The following is an 11,390-nucleotide window of genomic DNA, read 5'->3' on the forward strand; positions in this document are numbered from 1 at the left end:
TATACATGCAGAAAATGCGCTTACCCCGACAGCAGCTGGCATGTGCGCTAACGTCACGACGCTCAAAGTGGCGCCTAAAACTTGTTACTCCTTCATGCAGCGTATTAATCAAGCATTACGGTAATCAATGACGACCTCAAAGAATAATGTCTACAGTAGGAGGTGCTGCTGCCTTGACTCAAGTGACAGCGAACTTGTCGAGCAAAACAGGGGGTAAGATTAGATGGGGAGCTAGCAGTCAAACTCCTGAAGAAAAATTCAAGGGGCCACTCTGTTGACCTACAGCGCATTGAGGCGAAAGCCTTTAGCGCGGAGTTGCTGCTTGCGTCACTGATGTGTTAAGATGTTAAATAGGTACACAATTGTTCGTGAATCTTAAATACTAGAGCCACTGGGGGGCGTTTGGGAGGCATTCGTTTGACTCGACGCCTTTCCGCAAACAGGCTCCAGCGTCCTTACGCTAGACATATATTAGGTTGGGGCAACCTTACAAAATTGAGAAATAATAAGCCGTTGACAAGAACTGCATACGTGTTGGCAGGAAGTAGCTTAGTCGTTAGCACGCTCGGCTGCGGAACGGAAGGATGTTGGTTGGAATACCGTTGTGCACAAGGATGTTTTTTTTTATCGAGTTGACGTCATTTGAGAGCTATAGTGTGACAGATTTTTCGGGTGACGGACGAGTAACGATGAGCCATTGAAGGCTTTCGTCTTAAACCTTCAGCTCCACATGATTAATTTTACGTGAACCGTCGCTCGACGATCTAGCTTTTCAGGCCATAAGTAGACAAAATGTCAACTGAAAACCTAAAAGAAAAGTAAGCTCCGCCTTTCATTTTCCTTAGTGGCATCTTAAGCCAGTTGCCGCCCGAGGCGCTGTTTGCGAAACTATAGCTTCAAATGATCTTTTATCCAGGTTTAATCATGACTAAATACGACTTCGTACAAATAATTCTTAAAGCAATAGTGGTCCCAGTAAAGGTAAACTGACGTCAAAGTAGCGAAATTAGCAATGCATTTGAACACAACTCTCCAAAGCTTATTGGTAGAGCTGAAATGAAACAGAATAATGCAGCACAGCTTTCCTAACTGCGGATAATTCGTCTGTTTTCCCACAGTTATTTGGCTACTGTAAACAAGTATCTTGTTATTTTCTGCATCGCCTGGTCCTGGTCTGTTAAAACTCCTGACAATCACTGATCTTGTTTCCCCTTTCCAGTAAAAAGTTTTCGAAGACAGCATAGAATAGGTGCTAGCCACATAAATTCGCTCTTGACAGTGCGCTAAGGCTACTTACTGTACGGAGAGAACAGAAAGTTTTGTCATAGCGGCTTTTGCGTGACTACGTACTTAGGGGAATGGTGGGACAAGAGTGGGCATACGGAGAACGCAACGGGGAAAATAGTGTGAGCGTACGCGCCCAACTGTCGGAAGTTAGCGCTGCGGATTTTGCGCGCTTTACGTGAAAACATGGCGCCGCTCACCGAAGTGAGAGCCACCCGCTTCTGCTAAATACGCAATCCTTGGGGTTCTGCTCGACGCATATTTCACGGTAACAAGTGGTGACTTCGGCTTTCGCTACGTCTGACCTTGCATCGACGGATAAGCTGTTTTCAAAATACGCTCTCAATTCTGGATCCATACGCCCAATGCGATCTCCAGTTGCCTAGGAAGTACAGTGATTAATAATGAAGCGGTCCATAGTGCGACAGAAATGGGTTTCGAGGTTTGTGTAGGGTTTTATGTATTTCAGTAATTTAAGACGCAAATTTATATTAAATTGACGAACGCCTTTTGAGCGTTGCGCAAAATGTGATCAAAATCAAAATTCTTGACAGAGTAGGTTGTGATAACATATTTCATAACTTGATCGTGTCACAGTGTTTACGGCTTTCGGCGACACCTGTTAGGGGCCCGTTGTCTTGCCTGCCTGCAAGTATCTGGAGAACCACGTGGCCAACTTGACAGAGTCTGGGAGAAGGGTCTTCGCCGGGATCCAAATATGCCTCTGGTCAATCACGAGACCAATGTACTTCACATGGATCTTTAAGGGAAGACTGGTCTTATTGAGATGCAAGGTGGTGACTCGTGATCTGGCTCCTCTGGGATCGATCAGTAGGATCTCCGCTTTCGTTGCCGAGGCAGTGAGCCCAATAGAGGCCAGGATGTAGTGGACCGCATCGAGGGCCTTGTGCCGGGACTTCCTTGCTATGATAAGCCTTCTCAGTGGGCCATGGATCCACCGGAACCCATCGTAGGCGTAGATGGAACACTGTATCTAGACGTGGGTGCAGGAGATTGTATCTGAGGGACGGTCTAGGCCCAGGTTTAATAGGAGGCTAAAGTTGAGCCCTGCGCGACGTCCCACGTGGCTAGCCCCGGTTAGCTTATGTGTTTCCGATGCGGACCTTCGTGGTGTGTCTACTGAGGAAGGCGGTAATGAACTGACACAGGCAGCCATCCACTCCTACAGATACGAGTGCACTCTGCAAGGTGGCGTGAGGGAGGCTGTGGGAGGCAGCCTGAACGTCCCGCATGAGCACGAAGGCCACCTCACCATTTTGCTTGGCCTCCTCCAGGGAACCAACCTCGTCAGCAGTGTAGTTGGCTGTTGCATGGCGCCTGCGGAGGCCCTTCTGCCGTTCGGAGGTGAATCCTCTAACCTGTATGATCTAGGTTAGCCGGTGCAGTGTCACCGCCTCTTGCCTCTTACAAAACAACGGATGTGAGTGACACCGGTCTGTAAGAACTGAGATGCTGCGCCAAATTCTTTGCATTGAGGGCCAGAATGATGACGGCCGTCACCAAGGTAGTGCACAGGTCGTCTGTCGTTCAAACGGCGTTCAGGTACTCCACGAGCGGTTCCTTCTCGGGGTGGACGAGAGAGCGGAGAATCTGGGAGTTACGTCATCAGCTCCAGCGGCTCTAGTCCGCTTGGAGCGATTCAGCACTGCGCGGTCACCATGTGGAGTGTGAAGGCTGCGTTGAACAACAGTTGTGCACCGTGGTTTTGTCTGGAGGCCTTCCATTGGTTCGCTGCGAGGAGCTTGCCTGCCTTAGTATCAGCTGGAAGGGAAGGGAGGAGCACAGGGGAGATACGGCCACCGCGAAGAAGTGGTCGGCCAGCTGTTTGCCAGGAGCTGACAGGACTTAAAGTCGGGCCTTGCAGGGCTGTAGAGGTGCTCTGAATAGCCACCACGCCCTAAAGAATTGCCCTGAAGTCCGGATGTAGCTGCAGAATATTTGCCCACTATCACATTGATGGCTCTTGGCGTAAAGCCGACAGGCGGCGTCATTCCTCCTGTGGGTAGTCCAATCTTTGAAGCGATCCATCCTGAGGGCTCTCCTGTCTGGTCGGTGGCTTGCTGCTCTTAACTTCAGGTGTCGAAGGTGGGAGGCTTTGGATTGTGGCATTGAGGGTACATTCTGCTCGTTTGGAGACGGCACGGAAGTTGGTCCACCTCATCACTTGGTACTTGGGGCGCACCTTGTTACCAAGTTGTCTCTTCGCGGTGAGTGCGAGGAAAATTGGGAGGAGGTCCGATCCCAATCTGTCCGCTGTCTTCTCCCACATGTATCGGCTTGAGCCTGACAAGATTGCCATGTGAATCGTGGAGGGTGTACCTCTGAGAAAGATGAGCAGAGAGGGCTGGAGAGGGAGGGGAAGGGAGAACAGTCATGACAATGGTGGCGGAGCGTTAAAGTCCACGTCGATTGCTTGTGGCGCATCCTCAGTTCTTGTGGTGTGCAGTGAAGTCGCTTAACAATCACGACCCGTTTCTCAAACCTATAGGTCTTTGCGTCCGCACCTCCGGATCTCAGCGGGAACTTCCCTGCAAGACAAAGCACCAAACGAAGTTTACAAAGTGTGCTGGGGGGGGGGGGGGGGAGGAGTATATTCTATCTCTAACTCATGTGGATAATTTTACACAGGCCAGACGGGGCAGTGCTTGAACGAGCGCCTCAGGGAACACAGCAGAACGTTGCGTTCTGTACAGGGAGCAACCTGACCATACATTTGAAAGAGTTCAAAACTGCTCAGGTTGGCTTCACAGGGCTTTCATATCAGCCGCGGAAAGTCTATGCACGAGCGCGAACTCTTAGAAGCGTTTTTAATCAAAAAGAACGAACGCGTTTGCATAAGTGACCCGTCACTTTTTTGACTGACAAAGAGTGGCAATTTTTATCCGGGTTGTAATGACGTCCGGGCTTTGATAAATGTAGCATGTATGTGCGCTTGCTCAAGTATGTGGCTTTAAATGCATGGTGGGAACAATAATAAATCGGTTATAAGTCCGGCGACACTCTGTGTATGTTCTCCTGGTCCTGCGTTCTTAGTAACCTTTTCCTGGTCCAGCGTAACCATGGTAGACGTGGTCAAGCAACAAGAGGAGTGAAGACCAGCGACCCTTGATTACCCACTTCAAACAGAACAACCTTAGTATTCTACAGGTGGATAAGGAAGGTGGGTCGTTGTACTTCCATCTTCCTTGTTTGAGTAAAAGGCGAACGAAGCGACCCAGAAGAATTTTAAGCCGTCATATTTAAAACCAGCTCAATTTGACTAGACTAGAAAATTAGATGCACAAAATCTCAACAAATGTCTTGCGTGTATTTTTCGCGGAGAAGACTCACAGGCTGACAATCCTTTTACTGCCTTTGGAAGAAGATGGTTTCAGGTTTCTTTCAACGTGCCTTAGGAGGACTTGTTCCGCCTGTTCCTTTTGCAGTTCGGAAGTCGACATCCCATGTGGAGAATCTCAGCGATGTTTGATGTTTTTCACAGCGGCAATTGCACTTTTCGTTCGACATAGAGGACTTGTTTTATTCAATACCGTAGGATGACCTTCTACAAGCAGTGCGCGAAACGATTGAGGCCAACGGGGCTGTTGCATTCCAGAACAAATGCGGAGTAGCACTTGATTCCTTCCTGGAATCGCTGAGTGTGTACCGTAGGTCTACTATTGTACAGCACTGTGACAACTGTGTTGTACAAAAGCAAGGCATTTGCATAGGTTCAAGTGTTGCGCCTGTGCTGCGCAACGTTTTTTGGCCAAGTTTGATTCGTTGCTGCGGTAAGCACTTCACGACATGCGTTTGTAAAAGTTTTTAGATAGGTAGTCGACTTTTAATCATTTTAAACTTATCATCAACTGACCAGCTAAGTCCAGTGGCGGACCAGATTTTAAATGTTTTTAGAGCCTGTTCCAAGAACATGATTTTCACCAAAGACTTACCTTCAGACAACATCATTATGTCTCCAGATTTACAACTCAGGTTTTCAGCTGACGGTCACGTTTGTTGGAAGTAAGCTCATTGGTCTCAAAAGGCGCCTTTCCCTTATGTTTCTGCTCACTCCCCAAGCAGCACAATTTGTCGGCCCAATATTGGATATATATTGGCAAATGCCGGTCCTACATAGGTCCAAAGTGAAACCATTCATTTCGAATATTGGGCCGGTTACCTGTGCTGCTTGGATCCAGCTCGTTAAGCGTGTTATTGCCAACCTGCGTTTCTCAAATGCGCCGAGGAAAAGTTGCCCGCATGCTATGCAGGTTGTCCGACTGGAGGCTTCTGATTTTCCTTCCTCGTTGCTCTTGGCGGTCGCTGAAACTTTGGGGGATAAAAATGAGGAAGCCTTCTGCCAAGACCGCGCACTCAACAGATAGTACAAGAAACTTTGAGGTAATCCCTCATCACCATGGATTTTCGCATGGGCTGAAAAGTATTTCTCAGAAATTTGGTGCGAATTTCGGGTTTTCGGGCCACCGCAATGTTTCCAGTCTTTGCGTCCGCATCTCTGGCTCTCAGCGAGAACCTGCCTGCAAAGCAAAGCACCATACGAAGTTTACAAAGTGTGCTGTGGGGGTGGTACATTCTATCCCTAGCTCTTGCGGGAAAATTTACATAAAGCAGACGGGCAGTGCTTGAACGAGCGCCTCAGGGAACACGGCAGAACGCTGCCTTCTGGCAGGAGCAACATGGCCATACATGTGAAAGAGTGTCAAAACTGCTCAGCTTTGCTTTGCAGCACCTCCATTATCGGCCGAGGAAAGTCCAGGCACGAGCGCGGACTGTTAGAAGCGTTTTCAATCAAAAAGAATGAAAGTGTTTGCATTAGTGACCCGTCTCTTACTATCACTTACAAAGAGAGGCATTTTTATCCGGGTTAGTACGACGTCCGGACGTTGATAAATGTAGCATGTATGTGCGCATGCGCAGGTAAGTGGCTTTAAAAACGTGGTAGAAACAATAATAAATTAGTTGTAAGTCCGGCGACAGTCTGTGCGTGTCTTCTCCTGGTCCTGCGTCCTTTTCGCTGGTTTTTTTCTCTTATCATTACATAGAATTTGTGACTTTTCTGGGCAGCACTCAAAAGGAGCCTATGCGCCAGCATAATTTTTTGTTGCCTTGATAGAGTGTGGTGAAGCTGTCGTGCACTTTTTGTCCATCAACTTGTTTCAGGATTTTTATTTCTGAAAACCCAAACTACCCCTTCAAGGCAGCTCTGTTTATTAGGCGACTAAGTGTCCATCTATCTTTTTTGGACATGGCTCGTGCTGATAGATTCCGTTTTTTTGCTCTTCTCTTTTCCTTAGAATTCCTGTACAGCCTTCTCTCCAGGAGGAGTACAGTGAATGTAGATTCAATCGGCCGCAGAAACCCTTTTTAGACTCCTTACGTAGACCTTCCGCGTTACGCCTCCTTTCCCAAAATAATAAGAGAGACAGAGGGAGTATGCGTGTGTAATCTTCACCCTGAAGCACACTTCGGTGAGCGCTTATCCGAGAACTCACTGGTGAAAACCGCATCTCCTAACTACGGACCTTCAACCACCATCCACCCACATTCACCCCCCAGGCACATCAAGCCTCCAGAAGCTTCAAACACTACCAACCCCACACCCTCCACCACCTCTAGTTCCCAGTGAGCCTCAAGCCACTAACCACCCACCATCACCCTCTATCCTCTGGAAGCAGCTTCTGATTCGTCCCCTTCCGGACACCGACTGTTAAAAATGCATCCTGAAGCTGCGAGCCTTCACCTATAATCCACCCACCTCGACCATAGGTTTTCGGAGGCCTTTAATGAGAAGGCATCCAAAATCCGCCTTTCCATACGCCTTTATCCACCAGAAGACCTACACCCACTACCCACCACCATTCTCCGGAAACATCCAACGTTGGATGCACCCTCGGACCCACCGATAAAAATGCATCCCCCACCTACGAACCTGAACACACAACCTACCCACCTCCATTGTATAGAACGCCTTCATATGCAGCCCTCTGGAGGCACCACCCTGTCCGCACACCTTCGGGCGCCCAGGGTAAAAGTACATCTCTCTCTAAATCTCTTACAACCCCCTACAACCTTCAGAAATGTCCTCCTGCACAGGAGGTATGGTGAGGAGTGCATGTTGTTGGGCGAGTCGGTCGTACATCGTTGTGTAAAGGTACTGCGAAAAATAATACAAACATAGACGAGAAGGGCACAAGGACGGGCGCAGACTCGCGATTGGGTTTATTCAGAACAACACATACTTATAACTTCCACACCACCATGTCAGTCACTGAGCTGAAGCCAGAAATCTGCATTCTGTCTGATAAAGTCTTATCGAGGTATCTCTCACGCAATAATCTCTTTTGTTCCTAATGAAAAAAGCCTCAGCAAGTTCACGCGCCATCTGGTCACGGTTATGCCTCAAAATCCTCGTTTTCGGCAGCAAAGGCAGGCATGGGTTATCACGCGTAGCCGAAGGGCATGCGCTACAGTGTAAGGGCAGATTAGATCCTTTTCCAGTCTTAATTGAAAGCTGGTGGAAGTTATAAGTATGTGTTGTTCTGAATAAACCCAGTCGCGAGTCTGCGCCCGTCCTTGTGCCCTTCTCGTCCATGTTTGTATTATTTTGCGCAGTACCTTTACTCAACGAGGTATGGTGAAATCAAATTCGGCGACGCAATGGGAAGCGATAGTGTGCAAAAGCGAAATGTAAGTACAATTATACTGCGAACGCATATTTGTCGCGTCACATTACATTGTACTGTTTTTTTTTCTTTTCGGATAACAGTCTGGATAAATGTTTTGGGATGTTTCGGGCAAATTCTGATTCATGTCCAGCTTTTTTCCATCATGTTCTGCATCATGTTTACCGTGGTTTCCAGACGATTTTCGCATCGTTTGTCGAGAATGGGTGCTAAAAATGTTTGATCCAATGCAGCCGTGGCGGGCTGTAAACGCTCCACGTATGCCGTCGCCTAAGCGTTCTAGAAAAGAACGCCAGTAAGCGTAAGTCGCTCGTCTCGGACACTGAGAACCCGACGTGTGCAAGCGAGAGGCATATTTAAGCTGCCCGACGGAGAATTAAATATTCAGTTCGAGAACAGCGGGACGATGCCGCCAGCACGTGTTTTGCGTGCGTTATTTTATAGCCAGAACCATTTCAGCGCGTCGGAATAACACAAAATTATTTCAACACAGTTACATTTCATTGCAAAACATCTCTCTGTAATCAGTCGTTATCGCAAGTGCCGGCGAGCGCATGCATTTTCGCATTACTCGGTTGTTGTTGTTGTTGTTGCCTCAAATATGATGGCACATACCCACGGTGGGGGAATGGCCAAGGTTTGGTGCAGATCCAAACAGGAAAAAGCTCATTCAGGATTATTTCAAGCGGCTCATAAATATAGGGGAATCTGAGGGTAAAAGAAAATCATGAATTTTGAGAGATCTTGAGGAAATCAGAATGGAAATCGAGGAGACCAAGCAGTGTGGGTGGAGTAACGAAATTTTAAAGAATTAATTTGAAAGAAAATAAGTTTTCTCTGCGTAATCGCTATTTAATTTATCGTCTTTCATTGCTTATTCCCATCGCGTGCAGCGAAGAATGTCCATATTCTGAAAAATAAACTGCCGGAATGTATGCTGCCTCTATTTTGCATTAATAGTAATAATATTTGGGGATCAACATGTTCAAGCGACACGGGGGTTTTTAGGGACGCTTTGTCGAGGCCTCAAGATTAACTTAGGTGAGCTGGGGTTCTGCTACGTGCGCCGAGCTCGAACACACGCACGTTTTTGCACGCCACAATCAAAATGAGACCACCACGGCCGGGATTGAACCCGCAACATTCGGGTCAGCAGCCGAGCGCCACAGGCACTGGGCCAACGTGGTGGCTCTTATTTTGTGTCTGCGGTCTGAGACGGCGACTGCCTCCGAAAAAAAATGTTGCACAACGTCGTTGGGTCGTTGCGCTTGTTGCACATATGTTTCGCATATTGCATGCTACATTACAAAGAAAAGGAAGCTGTTCTCGCTCGGCGATTTATGAGTTAGAGCGGTACTAACAATTTGAAACTATGTGAAGACATGGGCATACCCAACGATTCTGGACAACAGGATTTTTGAACGGGAAAGAATTTATAAACCCAATTTTTTTCCATATATTGTAAGATTTCGCTATAACAATCAACATATCGGCATATCTTCGATCAACAGGCTCGCATTTTTTTGCTATTAACCTTTTTGCGATAATCAAAAGCGTTCCCCATTGGCTTTCTATGGCAGTCTTAACTGCTCCATGCTCTTTATTTTAAAGATTTTACTGCCCATCGGAAGTATGGACCATTACCTTGAATATTTCAATTACAGTACCTTACAATCTTCTAATATTCAAATTTTTGGAGATGAATTAACAAACTGAAGATTACACATCACCCTGGCGTAACATGCTTTAGAATTTACGAAAGCACATTAGAGAAGGACCAATTAGGTTACTATCGTAGACACCAGGATTACGAGAGCTTTGTTATCGCGCACTGATAGACATTTTCGCCCTGCCTAGCGCAGACAGCGCTTAGTCGCTAAATCTGTGTGGTTGCGCATCTCATTTTGTCTGAGAAAAAAAAAGTATCCCATGTTGCAAGAAAGGGAGTCCGGAACGGTTCCTTTGAATTGTTCTGGCTCGTGTTCAGTTCCAAGATGGCGCAAAGAATATGGGTTCGGTTCTGGTTTCGGGTAAAAATACGGGTTCGGTGCCGGTTTCGGTTTCGATTCAACACCTTAGTCGTGGTTCTTCTGAAATGCTACTGCAAATGCTGGGCGCAGCTTCCTAAGCTTATTGGAAGATGAAAAAAAAAAAACAACTAGCCCATCGTGCCTGCCTGCGACATTTTGAAGATGTGTGATAATTAGCAAACCTTTGGCACTACCTCAGTCCTTCCAGCCTCCCTGTTCCTTTTTGTTCCGTCATTAAAAGCGGAACCAGTCGTTCCAGTTCACAGCTCCCGTGTGTGTGTCCTATTGTGGTGTGCCGGTGTTCGCGGTAACGATCAGTAGATTTAGATGTACGATCTCACCCAAAAAGCAGTTGGAATTTTAATGTTCACAACGGCTGAAGTTACATAGCTTCAACAGCTTGAAATATCTCTGAGTTTCATTTACAGAAGTTTTGGAGTGTCAAAAGAGTCGTGAGTTAGTACTTGTCAATATGGCGCATGCATAGACACTTGGTCCTGCCTTACGAATGAAGTGGGGGGATGGGGGATATATTTTGGTCTTCCGCGCACTCTATGACGATATGGTTGGTATAGTGTGTTTGGTATTATGGAATTAAAACGGCTCTCGTCATTGCACAGTTTGCGGGTGCTCAATGACACAATTTCTGCTTCGAAACTACCTTTCAGAATACTACGCACCTGTGCTTAGTTTAAACTGCTCACATTTTTATTGCTAGGTAAAAACAGGTGGCGCTTGTTGTTTTCCATGCGCCTATAACAGCGAAGAGTGTTATCAGCATCCTGCGTTCCTTTTTTTCAACTGGGGCTGGAGACACGCCTTACTCTCCGTCGCAGCGCTACGAATAACACGTTTAATGCGCATTTAAACCCAACCTTGACGAAGTGCAGTGGATCATATTCCACCCGCCGACCCGGAAGCTGAATTGCGCGGTGTGTTTCTTGTTTTGGGATCTGTAATTTAGCTGGACTAGAGGATGGCTGTGGCTTGGTTTGAGGGGTCCGAACATGTGGCTCCGTTAAGCTGAAGGCCACTTCGAGAAGAACTAACAACACGGTATATAGCAAAAGGCTGTTCTCCCCGCAATATAACGATATTCGTTTGCATTGGAGCGACAGAACATGACGTTAGAACTTGAAAGATGTGTTTTGTCGCAGTTTTCTCAGAAGTTATTTAATTCAAAAGCAGCGAATTTTGTTTCGTCACGTGTTCCACTTGAATGTGGCACAAAATGCGGATTTACATCGCTACAATTGTGATGTACACGTGTATGGTGCACGGCAGCTATTAAAAGCAAGCAGAAATAGGGCAAGCAATATTTAACGCAAATAATTTTGCACGTCCAAGCAAAAAGAAATAACCAGTTCAGCTC

The sequence above is a fragment of the Amblyomma americanum genome, chromosome 2 (assembly GCF_052857255.1).
Source record: "Amblyomma americanum isolate KBUSLIRL-KWMA chromosome 2, ASM5285725v1, whole genome shotgun sequence".
NCBI lineage: Eukaryota > Metazoa > Arthropoda > Arachnida > Ixodida > Ixodidae > Amblyomma > Amblyomma americanum.